Raw genomic sequence first — 20,131 nt, 5'->3', positions numbered from 1 at the left:
TTAGGAAGTGTTCTAATTTCATTCTTTTACATGTTGCTGTCCAATTTTCCCAGCACCACTTATTGAAGAGGCTGTCTTTTTTCCATTGTATACTCATGCCTCCTTTGTCAAAGATAAGGTGCCCATATGTGTTTGGGCTTACTTCTGAGTTCTCTATTCTGTTCCATTGATCTTCCTTTCTATTTTTGTGCCAGTACCATACTGTCTTGATCACTATGGCCTTGTAGTATAGTTTGAAGTCAGGAAGCCTGATTCCACCAACTCCATTTTTCCTTCTCAAGATTGCTTTGGCTATTCGGGGTCTTTTGCGTTTCCATACAAATCGTAAGATTTCTTGCTCTAGTTCTGTGAAAAATGCCATTGGTAATCTGATCGGGATTGCATTAAATCTGTAAATTGCTTTGGGTAGTACAGTCATTTTCACGATGTTGATTCTTCCAATCCAGGAACATGGTATATCCCTCCATCTGTTTGTGTCATCTTTGATTTCTTTCATCAATGTCTTAAAGTTTTCTGCATATAGATCTTTTGCCTCCTTAGGCAGGTTTATTCCTAGGTATTTGATTCTTTTGGTTGCAATGGTGAATGGGAGAGTTTCCTTAATTTCTCTTTCTGCTCTTCCGTTGTTAGTGTATAGGAATGCAAGAGATTTCTGTGCATTAATTTTGTATCCTGCTACTTTACTAAACTCATCAATGAGTGCTAGCAGTTTTCTGGTAGAGTCTTTAGGGTTTTCTATATATAGTATCATGTCATCTGCAAAGAGTGATAATTTTACTTCTTCTTTTCCAATTTGGATTCCTTTAATTTCTTTTTCTTCTCTGATTGCTGTGGCTAACACTTCCAAAACTATGTTGAATAACAGTGGTGAGAGTGGACACCCTTGTCTTGTTCCTGTTCTTAGAGGGAATTCTTCCAGTTTTTCTCCATTGAGAACAATGTTGGCTTTTGGTTTGTCATATATGGCTTTTATGATGTTGAGGTAATTTCCTTCTATGCCCATTTTCTGGAGAGCTTTTATCATAAATGGATGTTGAACTTTGTCAAAAGCTTTTTCTGCATCTATTGAAATGATCATATGGTTTTTATCCTTCAATTTGTTGATATGATGTATCACGTTGATTGATTTGCGTATATTGAAGAATCCTTGCATCCCAGGGATAAACCCCACTTGATCGTGGTGTATGATTTTTTTAATGTGCTGTTGCAGTCTGTTAGCTAGTATTTTGTTGAGGATTTTTGCATCTATATTCATCAGTGATATTGGTCTGTAGTTTTCTTTTTTTGTGACATCTTTGCCTGGTTTTGGTATCAGGGTGATGGTAGCCTCATAGAATGAGTTTGGGAGTGCTCCGCCTTCTGCAATATTTTGGAAGAGTTTGAGAAGGATAGGTGTTAACTCTTCTCGAAATGTTTGATAGAATTCGCCTGTGAATCCATCTGGTCCTGGGCTTTTGTGTGTTGGGAGATTTTTAATCACTGCCTCAATTTCTGTACTTGTGATTGGTCTGTTCATGGTTTCTATTTCTTCCTGGTTCAGTCTTGGAAGATTGTATTTTTCTAAGAATGTATCCATTTCTTCCAGGTTATCCAATTGATTGGCATATAGTTGCTTGTAGTAGTCTCTCATGATCTTTTGTATTTCTGAGGTGTCCGTTGTGACTTCTCCTTTTTCATTTCTAATTCTGTTGATTTGCATCTTCTCCCTTTTTTTCTTGATGAGTCTGGCTAATGGTTTATCAATTTTGTTAATCTTCTCAAAGAACCAGCTTTTAGTTTTATTTATTTTTCTTATGGTTTCTTTCCTTTCTTTTTCATTTATTTCTGCTCTGATCTTTACGATTTCTTTCCTTCTGCTCACTTTGGGGTTTCTTTGTTCTTCTTTCTCTAGTTGTTTGAGGTGTAAGGTTAGGTTGTTTATTCGATCATTTTCTTGTTTCTTAAGGTAGGACTGTATTGCTATAAACTTCCCTCTTAGAACTGCTTTTGCTGCATCCCATAGGTTTTGGGTTGTTGTGTTTTCGTTGTCATTTGTTTCTAGATACTTTTTGATTTCCTCTTTGATTTCTGTAGTGATTCCTTGGTTGTTTAAGAGTGAATTGTTTAGCCTCCATGTGTTTGTATTTTTTGCAGTTTTTTTCCTGTAATTGATATCTAGTCTCATGGCGTTGTGGTCTGAGAAGATGCTTGATATGATTTCAATTTTCTTGAATTTGCTGAGGTTTGATTTGTGACCCAAGATGTGATCTATCCTGGAAAATGTTCCGTGTGCACTTGAGAAGAAAGTGTAGTCTGTCGTTTTTGGATGGAATGTCCTATAAATATCAATGAAGTTGAGATGGTCTAATGTGTCATTTAAAGCTTGTGTGTCTTTATTTATTTTCTGTTTGGATGATCTGTCCATTGATGTAAGTGGGGTGTTCAAGTCTCCCACTATAATTGTGTTACTGTCGATGTCCCCTTTTATAGCTGTTAGCATTTGCCTTATGTATTGAGGTGCTCCTATATTGGGGGCATAGATATTTACCATTGTGATATGTTCTTCTTGGATGGATCCCTTGATCATTATGTAGTGCCCTTCCTTGTCTCTTTTAATAGTCTTTACTTTCAAGTCTAATTTGTCTGATATGAGTATTGCTACTCCAGCTTTCTTTTGACTTCCATTTGCATGGGATATCTTTTTCCATCCCTTCACTTTCAGTCTATATGTATCCCTTGGTCTGAAGTGGGTTTCTTGTAGGCAGCATATAGAAGGGTCTTGTTTTTGTATCCATTCAGCCAGTCTGTGTCTTTTGGTTGGAGCATTTAATCCATTTACATTTAAAGTGATTATTGACATGTGTGTTCCAATTACCATTTTCTTAATTGTTTTGGGTTTGTATTTGTAGGTGTTTTCCTTTTCTTGTGTTTCCTACTTAGAGAAGTTCCTTTAGCACTTGTTGTAAGGCTGGTTTGGTGGTGCTGAATTCTCTTAACTTTTGCTTGTCTGGAAAGCTTTTGATTTCTCCCTCAAATCTGAATGAGATTCTTGCTGGGTAAAGTATTCTTGGCTGTAGGTTTCTCTCTTTCAGGACTTTCAGTATATCCTGCCACTCCCTTCTGGCCTGCAGAGTTTCTGTAGAAAGGTCAGCTGTTATCCTGATGGGTTTTCCCTTATATGTTGTTTGTTGCTTTTCTCTTGCTGCTTTTAATATTTTTTCTTTGTGTTGAATTGTCGTTTGTTTGATTAATATGTGTCTCGGTGTATTTCTCCTTGGGTTTATTCTGTATGGGACTCTCTGTGCTTCTTGGACTTGGTTCATTATTTCCTTTCCCATGTTGGGGAAGTTTTCCACTAGAACCTCTTCAAATATTTTCTCAGACCCTTTCTTGTGTTCTTCTTCTTCTGGGATGCCTATAATTCGAATGTTGGTACGTTTAAGGTTATCACTGAGGTCTCTGAGGCTGTCTTCTAGTCTTTTTATTTTTTTATCTTTTTCCTGCTCTGTGGCGTTTATTTCTTCCATTCTATCTTCCAACTCACTTATTCGTTCTTCTGCCTCAGTCATTCTGCTGGTTAGAGCATCTAGAGTATTTTTAATTTCAGTTATTTTGTTATCCATTGCTGTTTGTTTTTCTGAGTTCTTATGAACTGTTTCTTGTACTTTCTCTAATTTGTTATCGAGATTTTGTATCATTTTTACTATCATTACTCTAAATTCTTTTTCAGGCATTTTTCCTATTTCCTCCTCATTTATTTGGTCTTGTGGGTTTTTTTCCTGCTCCTTTGCCTGCATGGTGTTTCTTTGTTTCCTCATGGTTGTCCAAGCATTTGGGGTTGCTTGTCCTGGTGATAGAGGTGTTTATAGAAGACTGTCCAAGCCTCAGACTAATGTCCAAGTATTGGATTAGACGAATATTCAGTCTAGGAAACACATACATGTATAAGACACACAATTATTGAATCCGTTAGGACATAAGGCTCTAGAAAGACCTGACAGAACCCCAGCGTGCTATCAGATATTCAGAGAGAAACCCAGCAGAAATTGACAACTGAAACAGAACAAATCAGAGACAAAAGCAAAAGCAAACAAACAACAAATAACACCCTACACATACAAACATCAATCCAGGGAGATTTTGTAAGCTAGGATCAAATATAGAAATGAGCTGGAGTACCACCAGAGAGAATGGAGATTCTCAGAATGTAATTAGACAACTGTACTAAGAACTAAGATAAAGACAAAAGCCTAATATTAATACCAAGGCAGTGCATCATCTGGAGAATAGAGCAAGGAGTCTGAGCAGACCGATAGTGTTGCTTATAAGTATGTTAAGATAAAATACACTTAAAATGGCTGGAAGAAAGGGGAACAGAAGAGCGTAATGTGGTTGGAAATATGCAAAGAAAAAGAAAGGAATAGAAGTGTATAAAAGAAAGGGATGAAAGGAAAGTATGAAAGATATTTTGTCCATACTACCAAAAACTTAGCTAGATATAGAAGTATTTTAAAAGGCAAAAAAAAGAAAAAAAAAAAAAAGAGTAAAAAATATCCTTATAAAATTATGTTGTAAAACTTGTAGATCCCTTAGGGCTAAGATCGTATTTAATAAATCAAAAAAAAAAAAAAAAAAAAAAGAGAAAGGAAAAAAAAAAAAAAAAAATCCAGAACTGATCCCCGAATGGACCAGTTCAATAGGTATTGATACTACTATTTCTGTTTCCTTAGCGTCTCAGCTGTAAGTGTCCTTTTCCTTGCCTTGGGTTTTTTTTTTTTTTTTTGCGTTATTCTGTGACCAGCAGAGGTTCCTTTATTGTTCGTCTGTAAGCCTCGGTGTGTGGGGAGGGAGAGGGTGCAATAGTGGCTCCTTCTCCTGGGAGGGAGTGAGCAGTGGCGCACTGTTGCTTCAGTCAGGCTTGGAGGTGCCTGTTGCAGAGGGTGCTGGTGGCTCAGGCGTACACAGAAAGTCTTAGAGTTGGGCCTCTCTCGGGGTTTTTTCTTTTTGATGCTAGTTTTTTTTTTTTTTTTTTTTCTCTCGGCAGCCTCCCTGCTGCTGGCGTTGCAAGGAGTTTTAATCTAGCCCCGCCCGAGTGCCTGAGGGTGCTTGTTATCCCTGAGCGCCTTATGTGGCCCCGCAGGGCGTCTCTCCGCTGCCTGTTGCAGAGGCGCAGAAAGAGAGAGAGAGGCTATGCGTGTGGCTCCTCCCCCCCACCCGGGAGCCTGCAGCCTCCAGCCGCCATCATGGCCGGGCAGCTCTCAGGGACGGGCACTCCTCTCCGCGGACCTCCTCCCTCCTGTCCTCTCGGTTCGTCACCCTACCGGCAACAATGTTTCTCCCCCTGAACCAGCTCTCCGGTTCCCACGCTCCCGCTCCTGGACCCTCCGTTCAGCCGCGGATCGATGTCTGGGTCCGGGAACGCTGAGCTGCGCTGCGGACCCTCCGTATGTTTCTCACTCCCTCCCGTCTGCCACAGCTCCGCCGCTTCACCCTCTTTGAGCCCTCGTAGATGCCTCCCTACCGGCTATGTCAGGTTCTCCGCAGCCCTTTCCGGTGTCCGAGGCCGTCTGCTGGTGTTCAGCTGGTTCTCTGTGGGAATGACTGCGTCCTTCCGTGCATTCCCAATGCATCTGTGGAGAGGGATGCACTCCACGTCTCTCTACTTCGCCGCCATCTTTTTCTCCGATTTCTAACTTTTTTGACCAAAAACAATTGCTCAGAAACTTAATGTAAAATCTAAGTACAATCTTTGAGGTCAATTTGAAATAGTTTGCAATGCCAATGGCTAATGACCATCTTTCATCTTTTTTAGTCTCATTCCTTAGTTTTCATTTAATTGATAATTTGTGAGGGTTTTGGAAACTGTATTTAATTTTGTCATGCTATATGAAATAGCAACCAGAGAAACAATGTTAGGCTTCAGCAGATGGGGTTGGATGTTGTATGAACTAAATGCAATAGCCTTAGGTCGTAAAAAGCCAGGACTATATCTGAAACATGATTGACAAGTATTTCAGGAATGATATCAAGTATTTCAGGAATGATATCAGCAGTAAAGGCATGATGCTTCTCTTAGTTAAAAGGAATGTACCTGTAATTTCTATTCATGAAGTAATTAATTGAACTATCATTTGTTTTGCACTCTAGCTATAAGATAATAACAATATTGTCTTCCAAAGGCCCACGTGTCATAACACTCTACAAATTTAACCTAGCCTAACCTCAGTCTACATACAGTGTCACATTTGCTGTTAAAATATTTAAACTTGGGGCTTCATTACATTGGATTTGGATTGAAATAAGATTGTTGTTATCCCAATTGCAATTAAAAATATGGAATTATAAAGAATATGAATTAAGGAAGTAACTATTCTTAGACTAATGAAGAAATTCATTTGTAAAAGTGTTCTGGAAAAAATATTATCTAAATAAACAGAATGTAACATTGTTTAAACTCTAAGAAGTTGAGCTGTTTGGTAAATATTCTCAGTTTTCCCACTTCTGGGCATCTGGTAGATTCGCACTTTCTAGTCTTCTTGTAGTTGGATGAGCCCTTGTAACCAGTTCTGGTTGGTGAGTTTCTAGTATCACTTCCTGATTGGAGCATTCAATTGTTTGTATGAGATCGCCAAAGCTGTATTTCTGCTCTGACACAGAGACTGGGAACATAAGACATGGTCATTGTTCTATTAGCCTGGAAACCTCTAAGATATAAAATGTTCGCTCCTACTGACCTGGAAAGACATGTAGCACAAACAAGAAAAGAATATTATTTGACAACATTGATATTTAGGAGTTATTTATTATGGTAGTATAAGTTATCTTATGCTGATCTGTACACAAATGGGTACCTAGAAATGAAGTGCTGCTATACACACAACTAAAATGGGTGTCATTGGCTTAGAAGCCAGGCTGTAATTGGTAGAGAAACTGAATGGCTAGATAATGAAAACGTATATTATTGTACTATGCAGTGGCAAAACATTTGGGAAAACTATTGCCTCCTATAACTTGCAAGGCAGGTAATTTATCTGGTGATAAATATGCTTATACAAAAAGTCATACTGAACTCTGCCCACCCAGCCCTACCCACCATCAGTCCCTCCCATCAGGAAGCATGCACGAGCCTCCTAGATAGCTTCCTTCACAAGAGGGCAGGCAGCAGTATCAAGCAGTATCAGCAGTATTTCATCTTGTGGAACTGAAAACAACAACCACAGAAAGAGAGAGAAAATGAAAAAGCAGACGACTTTGTACCAGATGAAGGGACAGGATAAAACCCCAGAAAAATAGCTAAATGAAGAGGAGATAGACACCCTTCCAGAAAAAAAATTGCAAATAATGATGGTGAAGATGATCCAGGACTTTGAAAAAAGACTGGATGCAAAGATCGAAAAGTTTACCAAAGACCTAGAAGAATTAAAGAACAAACAAACAGAGATATGCAACACAATAAATGAAATGAAAAATACACTAGAAGGAACCAATAACAGAATAATTGAGGCAGAAGAACAGATAAGTGACCTGGAAGACAGAATGGTGAAAATCACTGATGTGAAAAAGAATAAGGAAAAAAGAATGAAAAGCACTGAAGACAGCCTAAGACACCTCTGGGACAATGTTAAATGCACCAACATTCACATTATAGAGGTCCCAGAAGGAGAAGAGAGAGAGAAAGGACCCGAGAAAATATTGGAAGAGCGTATAGTTGAAAACTTCCCTAACATGGGAAAGGAAATAGCTACCCAAGTCCAGGAAGTGCAGAGAGTCCAAGGCAGGATAAACCCAAGGAGAAACATGCCAAGACATAAAGTAGTCAAATTGACAAAAATTAAAGACAGAGAAAATTATTAAAAGCAACAAGGGAACACAACAAATAACATACAAGGGAACTCCCATTAGGGTAACAGCTGATTTCTCAGCAGAAACTCTTCAAGCCAGAAGGGAGTGGCATGATATATTTCAAGTGATGAAAGGGAAGAAACTACAACCAAGAATACTCTACCCAGCAAGGATCTCATTCAGATTCGACAGAGAAATCAAAAGCTTTACAGACAAGCAACAGCTAGGAGAATTCAGCACCACCAAACCAGCCCTACAACAAATGCTAAAGGAACTTCTCTAAGCAGGAAACATAAGAGAAGAAAAGGACCTACAAAACCAAAAACAAAACAATTAAGAAAATGGTAATAGGAACATATATATCAATAATTACCTTGAATGTAAATGGACTAAATGCCCCAACCAAAAGACACAGACTGGCTGAATGGATACAAAAACAAGACCCATATGTATGCTGTCTCCAAGAGACCCACTTCAGGCCTAGGAACACATACAGACTGAAAGTGAGGGGATGGAAAAAGATATTCCATACAAATGAAAATCAAAAGAAAGCTGGAGTATCAATAGTCACATCAGATAAAATAGACTTTAAAATAAAAAATGTTACAAGAGACAAGAAAGGACATGACATAAAGATCAAGGGATCCATCCAAGAAGAGGAGATAACAATTATAAATATATATGCACCTAATATAGGAGCACCTCAATACATAAGGCAAATACTAACATCTATGAAAGAGGAAATGCAAGGCAGAAATAGAGACACAGATGTAGAGAACAAACACATGGACACCAAGTGGGGAAAGTGGGGAGGTTTGGAGGGGGATGAATTGGGAGATTGTGATACCAAATTGTACACTCTAAATATATGCAGTTTATTGTCTGTTAACTGTATCTCAATAAAAGTTCTTTAAAAAAAATCATATCATCTGTTAATCAGGTGTTGCTGTGCCTTTACCAATAAAGCAAATATTAGGAAAACAAACAAAAAAAATGCTTATACACTGTATACACACACAGTCACACTCAAACATAATGATACATTATAGAAGAAGAGATGGGAAAACAGGTTAGTAGTATGTGTTGGTTAATGTTGGTGGCATTGACAAAGTACTGTAGGAATGATGAGAAGTCATATAAAGCAGCACCTGATTTGCAAGCAGAAAAGAAAAATAAACAGCATTCAGAAATTCATAATTTTCTAAGCAGTTACTTCTTATACGAACCCAATAAAAGTGCAATGAGAATGGCCATTGAGTAACAAAATCTTATTAGAACTCACCGTATGGCAAAGATCAAATAAAGAATATGGCTGTCACACCTACTATTAAACTTCTGAATAAATTAATGCAGCACCCCGTAAATCTTTTCAGTTGGAAAATAGCTGTGGGAAAAGAGATTGATTTATTGAAAGCATGCTGGGAAAGCTGCACAGTCTTTCCAGGAAACACATTCCCCAATGCCCACTTCAGATGGAGCCAGAGAAGTTTATGAAAAAAAAAAGAAAAAGGGTCTTTCACAGGGTGAAACTGAAGTCCAAGGAGAACCATGGATGGGATGCCCATCTAGAGAAAAAGAAGGGGCCCAATTCCTTACCTGCATGATAATGTACCTTCATTCATCTGTGCAGCTGGATTTCAGAATTGCTATGGAACAGTGACTCATGTGTGTTTCTCATTCTTTTCCTTTTAAACAGAAAAAAAAAAAATTGTGGTTATCTTGATCCTGTTTCACTATACATTAGGTTTTTAGTTCATAGATTTCCAAACTAAAACTGACCCTTTTACTTCATAAATTTCCAAATTAAAATGAACCACATTTGAGTCTGAGTATCACCCAGAGATGGTGAATTTTGACTTTGATCCAGTAACTGAATGAGGGCACATTGGATGTCTCCCTTAGGGAATGGGTGAGTAACTTATTACATAGTAAAGAGATTAATGGAATGTTCAGTCACCAGAAGAGTGGACTTTATCAGTAATTATTGCAGCTTATCAAAAATTTCAATGTAGAATATGACATTATTCTCAGAATATGACTTCATTGAGCTTTTTGGCTCCCTTTGTATTGATTGACCCATGTAACTAGTTATATTCCATGGAACAAATTTTTTCCATTATCCCTTGTTAGCATAGTATGCTAACTTTGGCTGTGTCCCACCTTTGTTTCCTTACTGTGATGCAACGTATTCTTCCAACAGTTGAACTAAAGATGTGAAAGAAGGGACAAATCCTTCTTTCTTTAGTCATTGGTTATATTTCTGCTTCCAGTGAGTTATATGAGATTTTCATAAAGCTTTTGTTTGCCCAACTGTAGTTAGCTTTACCTCCTGGCAGTTATGATGACTATGTCACACTTAAGTATCAGTAGCTCAACAGGTTAAGGTTGTATAGATTAGTCCACCTTGATTTTACAACTCAACCTGTTTTGAGGGGCAATCCAAAATTTGCAGATAAGGAAACTACAGGTTAAAAGTGCAGTTGAAGAGATTATGGGATGAAATGATTCATCTTGGAGAGGCTTCACTCTAATAGTAAACATTTTAAGATATAGGAACAAGAAAGGATAAACAGATAGGGATCTGGGATCCAAGAAAAAGAGGTACCACAATGACTGACAGATGTGGACTTAATCAAATAAATTACATAAAAGCCATAAGACTTTTGTCTGGATTGTTTATACCATAGAAAGACAAGCCAAATTGTATCTTAACAGCAGGACCTCTGTGCTAGAAAAGTGCACAAAAACAGATTCGCTAAGCACTTTAAATCTAAGCCAAACTTAGTACAGTACTGTGTCCTTATAAAGTTTGTGTTCCTTAGAAATCTAGTTCCCTGAAATCACAATGAGATGCCCACCTTCATCGTCTGTGGGACTATCGCACGTTGCTCAAAAGTGAAACGGTTGGGCTTCCTAGGTGGCACAGTGGTTAAGAATCTGCCTGCCAAGGCAGAAGTCACGGGTTCGATACCAGCTTCAGGAAGATCCCACATGCCGCGGAGCAACTAAGCCCGTGTGCCAAAAAAAAAAAAAAAAAGGTGAAACGGTTAACAACAAAGACAAGGAAGTATTTGGAGGTTATAGCCTTAGGGTCTTTGTTTCTGGAAGGAAACCTTCTCCTTCCCCACACACCATTGTCTGGTTGATGGTAATAGAAATATTTTTTTAGCAAGAGAAACTTCCTTAGGATTATTATCTATTTGGGGAAATCCATTTAGTATATGTCCTTTTTTTTTTATCGTAGTTGTTCAGATAGCTAGACTTTATTGATAGATGATTAATGAGGAGAGAGAGAAGGAGAGAGGAAGAGAGAAAGATCCAGAGCGAGAGACATTTGAATAGCAGAAATTCCATTTGGTCCCTAGGAAAGAGAGGAGGCAAAAATCTATCATGAGAGATAAGAAGCAGGTGTGCTGACTATGTGCAATAGCAGTTCTTGAACTTAAACTTGAAAGATGTAGAGGTGGGTGTGGGTGTGGGTGTGTTTGGCAATTGATGAGACAGACTAGTTCAGCATTTTAAAAAGTCAGCAGTAAATTAAATCAAAAGAATTAACATTCATCTGGTTCCATTTATAAACAAAAGAAGTTGCAATTTCTGTTATAGGAATTTTACACTAAATCTTAGAGTCGGTTGATAAATTACAATGTATATTAGTATTACACACTTTGAATCATTTTACACATTGTCTGACTACTCTTGCACTAATCACCACCTCTTTCTATAGGAAGAAGACTGCCATAAGAGATACTCAAAGCCGTGTCTCCCGATGCTCAGTCCACTGCTTCACCCAATAGGCTTACAATTATGAGGAATTAAAGAGTATTTATAAACAAAACTGTAATGCATAATTTTATACAGCCTTTGACCAAAGACATTCTTCAACACTAGGGTGAAAAAGGCTCATTTTGTTGTTCGATTGAACATTGGGTCAAACACCGATAGGATCATTCTGGTTTAATACACTTTTAAGTTATTTAGAAAAATAAGTGATTACCTGTGCCTTAAGAAACATTTTGTCTTAATGTGCTGTAGAGGAAACATTCTGTCTGTGTACAGTTGCAGGGAATTCACAAGCAGGCTCATCCATCTTTTCTTTCTCTTTTCTTTCACAACCTACTCCTCCTTGCCTGCTTCTCATTAAGCGGCTTGTGTATATGAACAAAGCCATTCTGGTGGCTGATAATGAAAAGAACAGAGATGTGTAACATAGTTTATATGGTTTGTCAACCATAATGTGAAAACATGTTTCTGCTTTTAAATAAAATTAAAAATTTGCACATGATGAAGTTTTCTTCACTTTTGTATGGAAATACTGCAAAGACATTCTTTGGGGAAACTTTGTAATTTCTCTTCCTATTTCATATTTACAATGCTTTTTTTTTTTTTTCTTTTACTTTCTACCCACAAGAACCTCTCTACAAATATTCACAGCAGCTGCTGGCACTGTCTCTCCCATGGGAATGTACACACTTTACTTATATCTAGTGAGGTGTTTTGAGGAAACAATTCAGTCAATAGGACTTCCCATTATACTAGAAATTGAGAAAGAGTAACTTAGGGAGGGTATATATTCCTTGATATCTGAAAAATCTATTTTGTTAATATAAAATGCTCGGGCGCAAATTAGCCTCCTCTTGTAATTTGGTCCTCTGCCCATTAATGTAAGCTCTAGAGAGAGCAATGATTTGCCATATTAAAAAATATGGAAAAAAAAAGCCATTGAAGTTTAAATTGCAAAGCAAAACAAACAAAAAGTATTAGGTGGTTTCCCCCTTTAATTTTGCTGATGGAACAATTCTTGTACATTATCCCCATGATGGTTTCTAGTGCTATTAGGAAATCTAATTAGCTATTTAGGGCTGTATTTGCAAAGAAATGGTTTACTTAATAAAGAAAAGTAAACAATTGACATTGTGCATTTTCAATTTGTGGCAAGAAACCTGTGAATTTTATATTTAAAAAGAAAACGTGGCTTTTGCTGTTAATAATAAAAATTATAGTGACACTAAAAGAAAATGTAACAATAAAAATAACTCTGTTATTTTATAGAGATAAGTTCACCTATTTTACCTAATACAAATATTCAGCAACTTAAATATAAACCTAAAGTACAGTATGTGAAAATTATTAATCTAATATATTGTCATTAATCATTGTCTCCTACTTCATATTCACAGAGATTTCTAATATTTTATTGGACTTTTAATATTAAGTATTTAGAATCTGTATTTTTATTAGTTATTTTGGATATACTCTATAAATAGACCATGACTGATTCTGGGTGAAAAAATATTTTTCACCTATAAGCTTTATCATAAGTCTGAAAAAACAATACATACTTTAACCTTAAAATGAATATATAATTTTCGTGGCACAGTTATGGTGCCATTCTGCACATTATCACACACACACCAGTATGCATGCTTACTACCCCATCTCCAAGACCTCGGAAGAACAGGTGAAGAGGATGCCCAAGATTAAAGACAATAAGTGACGTTTGATGGCAGATCCAACAAGTGCAGAGAGTAAATATTATCAAGTATGTAAGTGAGTTTGTTGTTGAGAGATTTGTGTAACACTTACCAATCCTATCCTACAGCAGTAGAACGTCACCTCTGAGATGATGTTAGGGGATAGATAAATAAATATATCACCATGTATAACACTATATCACCATATTCTGAGAGCAGAGCTCTCAAATTAGATATAGTGTCAGTGCAGATGAGAAGTGGGGGGCTTCCCTGGTGGCACAGTGGTTAAGAATCCACCTGCCAATGCAGGGGACATGGGTTCAATCCCTGGTACAGGAAGATCCCACATGCCATGGACCAACTAAGCCCATGTGCCACAACTACTGAGCCTGTGCACAGCAACGAAGACCAAACGCAGGCAAAAAAATAAAAATTTAAAAATAAATAAATAAATTCATTAACAAAAAGGGGAGTTCCTTGAGCACATAGAAGCAAAGTTATTTTTATTGAAATATATGTATTCATATACATATGAAAATATATACACATATGTGTATATATATGATAGTTGTTCACTAATTCTCAGTTCTGTATAGCATTCCATTCCAAAAGTATACAATTCATTTATTTAGTCTACTGTTAAGAGAAAATACTTTGAAATTTATTGAGACTTATGACTCAGAATATTTTCAGTTTTGGCAAGTGTACCATGTATACTGGGAAGGAAAAAGTTTTATGTTGTTGTTAGGTGTGATGTTGTATATATCAAATAGACCAGTTTGTCTGATATATTTTACTGATATTTTTATGTTTTTTTTAATCAGTTACTGAGAAAGGCCTATTGGAATACCCCATTCTGATTGTGAATTTATCCATATTGCTTTATTTTTATTACTTTTTGTACTATATAAATTGAATCCAAATTGTTAGTTGTCCCTTTTATAATTGCTGACCTTCATAATGGATTGATCATCTTGTGGTTATTGTCTTTAGCAATGCTTATAACTTGAAGCATGTAATATTAGACTTAGGACATGTACACTACCTTTTTTGGGGTAATTATTTGCATGGAAAGTCATTTTTCATCTTTTACTCTCAATCTTTCTGTGGCCTTATTCACAGTGTATGTCTTGTAAGCAACATACAGAGTTTTAGTTTGTTTTCCTTGTATAAAAATCTTAGACTTTTCTTCAATTATTTAATCCATTTATATTTAATAAAATTACCAATATATATATATTCATATCTACCATCTATTTGTTTCCTGTTTTCTCTCTTTCAAATTTCTTTTATTCTCTTTTCTTGTCTTCCTTTGTATTAATCAATATTTTTATTACCCATTTGTCTCCTCCATTTGTTGTTAGTTTTAAATGTTTTATTAGGCTTTCATAGTTGCCTTAACATGAATCTGATTTATTAGAATATAAAGTCATTTGTATTATAAATTACTAACTGCTAGTACCCAGGCAGTAAGCACTATTTACCAGCTTTGAGAACAAGTGAGCACTATTTACCAGCTCTTGACTTTTGTGTTATTATTATCATGCATTTAAATTCCACACAGATGTTATGGTAATGTTTTGTATAACCAGTATTAATATGTATTTACGCATATATTTCCTAACTTTTTGTTTTTGTTGTCTTCTTCCATTTGCCTGTTTCCATCTTGGATCATGTTCCTTCTTCCTGCTGAGTTATATTTAATATTTATTTTGATTTGGGTTTGCTGGTAATAAAGTCTACCAGTTTTTGGAGATTTGGAAATTTTTTCATTCACATCACTGTTGAAAATGTTTACCTGAGTTTAGAATTCTGCTTCAGTTTTTTTTCTTTCAATATTTTAAAGATGCCATTCCATTCTTTTCCAACTTCTTTTCTTTTTATTGAAACATCAGCTTGAAGTATTATATTGTTCTTTTAAAATAATGTCTTTTTAATTTTCCTTTTGATGTTTTTAAGATTTTCTCTTTGTCTTTTATTTTTGGTGTATCTAATTGTGTTTTCATGTCAGGTCTCATTTGGGGTTTTTAGGTCCAAGACGATATAGTTCTGCAGATTTGGAAAAATTTTAGCCATTATCTTCAAGCTTTAATTCTGCCCCATTTGTTCTCTCCTTACTTCCAGAGTCTACCAGTTACACACGTTACACCTTTAACTATTTTCTCTCTACCTGTTGTTTTTTTCTTTTTTTCTGTGTTTTTATTAGAATATTTTCATACAGCATAATATCTTCTCTGTGTGTGTTCAGCTTGCTTTTAAACTCACACATTTCTAATTCCTGTTACTGTATTTTTTAATTCCTAGAATTTCTATTTGACTTTTTTATGAATGAAACTTTTTTTGATGAAATTCTCTTTTTGTTATCAGTTTTCCCTGATAATATAAATTATAGTTATTTTAATTTCCTTGTCTGATGACTCTAAAAGCTGAATCTCCTATGGGTCTGTTTGTTTTCAGCCTTTTTCTCCATTCCATTTCTTGTTACACTGGCAGTCATTTGTTGAACACCTCGTATATTGTAAGAAAAATTGTTGAGGTTGTGGATGGTATTCTCTCTCTACAAAAAGGCATAATGTGTCCAATCGCTGACAGTTCCCAGGGGGCAGTTCACCTCAATCTAATTTAAGACTGAAATGGCTAAAGGCTGGATTATAGCCTATGTAAATTTGACTTGCCATCAAATTAGCCATATTCCTTAAATGTAGCTGTTTAAGTTTCCCAGTCAAGGACATCAGTCTGTTAGAATCTGGTCTACTTCTTTTGCAGGCCTTAAACTCCAATTTGTGTGTTCCCAACATGGTAAAACTACAGAAAACTCTGCTGTGCTTTTAAACTACTACTACTACCCTATGGAACTGAAAAAGTAGCAAATTCAAGTGGAATTGCACATGCGATCTTGGTTCTCAACTCCCGGCTCTCTAAACAGTCCTTGAAGTCCAGTTTTTATCTTACTACTCCCACAGGTGTCCAGGAAAGTCTGCTGACTGGATTCTCTGGCTGCTAACACTTGCCCTTTGCCTGGCTTCTCTGTCTCTTGCCCAGAAACAATAGCTGGTAAACACTGAAAAGGAAAACACAACATATAGAAATCTGGGTTCAGCTCAGTGAATTTTTTTCTTTGGGGATCTTGTCCTTCATGTCCTGGCTGGCCCAACAACTCTCTAATGTTAACAACTTCATTTTTTTTTTTAATTTTGTATTTTACCTAGATTGTTTAGATTGAAGGATTTTTGTGTTTTATCTGGCTTTTATTGATAGAAGGTTTGTTGTCATATAAAATTTCCAATATTAAAATAGGAAACTCCATTATAGGAATACTAGTCTTAAACCTTTAAACAATTCTACAAAGTGTTATGTCTATTATTTAAACACTCACGGTTTTATGTGACTTCTTTGACTACAAAGCATCTTATAGAACTCTCTTTCTATGGCAATAAAATCATCCTTTAAAAATAAAGATTAATACTGTTAACAGAGACTGTAATGAAAAATGGCTGGGCTTAGTAAGGGATGCTTATAAATCAATAACATTCAACATCCCTTCACAATAAACATGCAGGTTAAAACTGGTGTTTTGTTATTATGTAATCACAGCTTCAGGATACACTCCTAACCCTTTGTCATGTAGACCTGCCTCTCGCTGTTTAATGTATTATTTTAATACAAAAATCTTGTAGTTTTATTGAATCCATCTTTGATTTAAATACTCATTTTTTTGCATTGATAAAACATTATTTATTACTGAAGATTTCTGCTGTAACTTTTTTCAAATGAGTTCTGCATAAAGCCCACATCACATATTATATGATTTAGGAATACACACAAAAGCAAAATTAGAGTTTTAGAAATATCTTTATTTATTAAAATAAGTGGTAAACCCTTTGCCTTTGACAGTTTATGGTTCTTATTTCATGAAGAACCATAAGAGTCTTTCATAAGTTTTCTCTTCTATATGCCAGTGGGTTTAGGCTTTACTTAACTACTGAGAGAGGAATATTTATAAGAACCATTTTGTACATAATAGTCCAATAACTAAACTAGGTGGTAACAAAAATCATAAAAAACCACCCTGTAAGGCTTTTTATAATATCTTTATTTTATAAATTATATTTGATATATTTTAAGACTTTGTATTCTTGAAAATAAGAAGATAGGGGAATAATTATCTTATTACAGTTATGGAATATTGTTAATATTTTATTTTTGTAGGTTCTTTCTAATAATATTCATAGCCTTAACTTGAAATAGCTCATGATTAATTTCCCATTCCCTAGCTGATTCAGTTCAATTCCTTATGCTAGTAATATTGGTTATCTCCTCAATACCCTTTATTTTAAATATGCCAAAAGGTTTATACAACTGTTGACTCAAACCTCCTCTTTGTGGAAATGAGACTAGCACTTTTTCTCAATCCTTCAAATAACCATAGGGATAGGTTCTGATACCTGAAACTGCGGTTGGCCTCTATTGTGGAAGAGGTTTATTAAAAGGATTTGATTAGGTTCACATAAAATAAACAGTAATATAAATACCTAGGATCAGAGATTGCAATAAGAAGGCAGAATTTACTGATCTATTAACATAGCTAATACTAATAATAATGGTAGGTAATTATCAAGTAGTACTAGCTCAACATTCTCTTGTATAAATTCAGTGTTAACTTAGGGGAAACAAAATAAGGAAAGTATAATTGTATCCTGTATTTTACAATGTGGAAATTGAGCTCCCATGAAATGTTGTTTATTCAATTTCGCTAGCAAGATATGGGACTAGAAATGAAATACACTGAGTCCCAAGTTTATTTCTTTCCATTACTTTATACAAATCAAATCTCCAGTAGAATATCAGCAATATCCCTATAGCCACAAACACTTAAAAATATCTCTAACTCAAACTCTAGAAAGTATAAAGGGAACAAAAGGAAAACACATTACTCCTTTGTTCTCTGATTCCTGCCAGAGTATGAACTGATTCTTCAGTCTAAGCCCTTGTAACTCAGATACCTATAGGGACTAAAGAAGTAATATAAATTAGTGAAATAGGTCACACATAACAAGTAGGGAGTGGACAGGACTGTAGCATCTCATGTCCATGCAAATGCAATTTAAAAAATGTTAACCAGGTTGTGGGTAACATGCAACTGCAGAAAGCTGGTAAAGGGTAGTCTAGGAAGGCAGGCAGGAGATGGTTAATAGAGAAACGTGCTTGTCTTGTGGTTTAAAGTTATAGGTCAGTAAATTCCTGATGAGATAGCTGATGATTATTATATTTGAGAAATTCTTAAGTGGCAAGAGAAACTATAAAAATTAACTAATCTGCTAGGTGAAATCAATGCTGACTGCCACCCTTCTCTATGGGTTTGGAAAGGATTGAATAAGAGCTTGTATTTAAAGGTGAGCTGAAATAAACAATACTGTTAAAGGCAAGGAGTAGTAAAATTTTGAAGGGCAGATATGATGGTTACTGTTTTTGAGAAAGAGACAAAGAAACATGATCAAATTCAGAAGAACTTAGAAACAATTTTGTAAGAGTTTTCCTGAGATTGTCTTCTGGCTCAATCCACAATATTTTATATTATATAAAATATTCCTACCAACTGGTAATATGACAGGGAACATATTATCCACTGATGTATTAAATTTCATCTTAAAAAGATCTAATTCTTGGAAATGTCTTTTATATGACAGGCAGAATATTTATCCCTTCCCTCCTGTTCATTAGTTTTGGTTTGATTTTACTCTTTGAATTTCCATAGACTGAATTCAATTCCATATCACATGAAATCATTGACTTATGTGAAAGGAATTGGTTAGATTCCCAGCAGTTTTCAAATCCTGGGTTAAAACATCTGAGTTCATAAAATAAATTTATGAATCTTCTCCCTTTCTGTTTCTTCTTTACACTTTTCACATATTCACAAGCAAGGCTGAGATTTTTGAAATGAGAAGTACAGTCTAGGAATGAGAGGGTGGAGAATTATGGCCAGAAAATAAGTTCAATCAACTATCTTAAAATCAATCATGAAATTTACCTAAGATGTTAATAATAAGTTGGTAAGATATTTAAGACTATAGATTGACAATATAACTATTTAATCAACAAATATTTACTGAAGACATATTATGCCAAGTCAATGTGTTAGGCCCCAGGGATAGAGTGGTTTTGTTTGCTATTGTTTAAAAATATGTAAAAGGAAATAGAAAAAAATGAAAAAGAAAGTTTTGCAGCCAAGTTTCAAAGTAGGCAAATGAAAAAGAAAGGGAAAGTCAAGGAACTCAAATTCCAGAATATTGAAGACCTAATCTGAGAAATCTGAATATGCTTAAATCACACAAATGCAAAATTTTAAATATCTTGTCAGTTTGGGCCATCAGAAGGAAGGATCCAAAATTCACCCTACTAACTTTCATAAAAATATAACTCTTTTTAAGTAAACTGAGTTAAGTATGTATTCCTTGGTTGTATATAATTAAAAATACCAAATCTGAACATGGATTTAAAAATAAAGGTGTTGATGACACCTTAAAGAATTCTTTAGATTGAATCCACATGCAAGCTAATCAATTTTCAAGAAAGTGGACTTTTTAAGTAGAAAAGAAAATATCATGACCATGGTAAATTTCATGGCTGAAGTGCCTTGGAGGCTGAGTTGTAAACACAAGCAGAATATGTAAATAGCATCTGCCTTCATAAACCTGGGGAAAATCTTTCTGAAATACACAGTGGAAAGATGGTAGCATGATCACATATAATAAGAAAAAGATGTATGTTCTATATATGCAGGTAGACATAAAATTGAATTTCTAGGTTCATATAGATATATGCAGGCATAGGTA

The sequence above is a fragment of the Hippopotamus amphibius genome, chromosome 6, assembly GCF_030028045.1.
Source record: "Hippopotamus amphibius kiboko isolate mHipAmp2 chromosome 6, mHipAmp2.hap2, whole genome shotgun sequence".
Classification (NCBI taxonomy): domain Eukaryota; kingdom Metazoa; phylum Chordata; class Mammalia; order Artiodactyla; family Hippopotamidae; genus Hippopotamus; species Hippopotamus amphibius.
The sequence above is the reverse complement of the archived record's forward strand: the minus strand, read 5'-3'. Positions refer to the sequence as shown.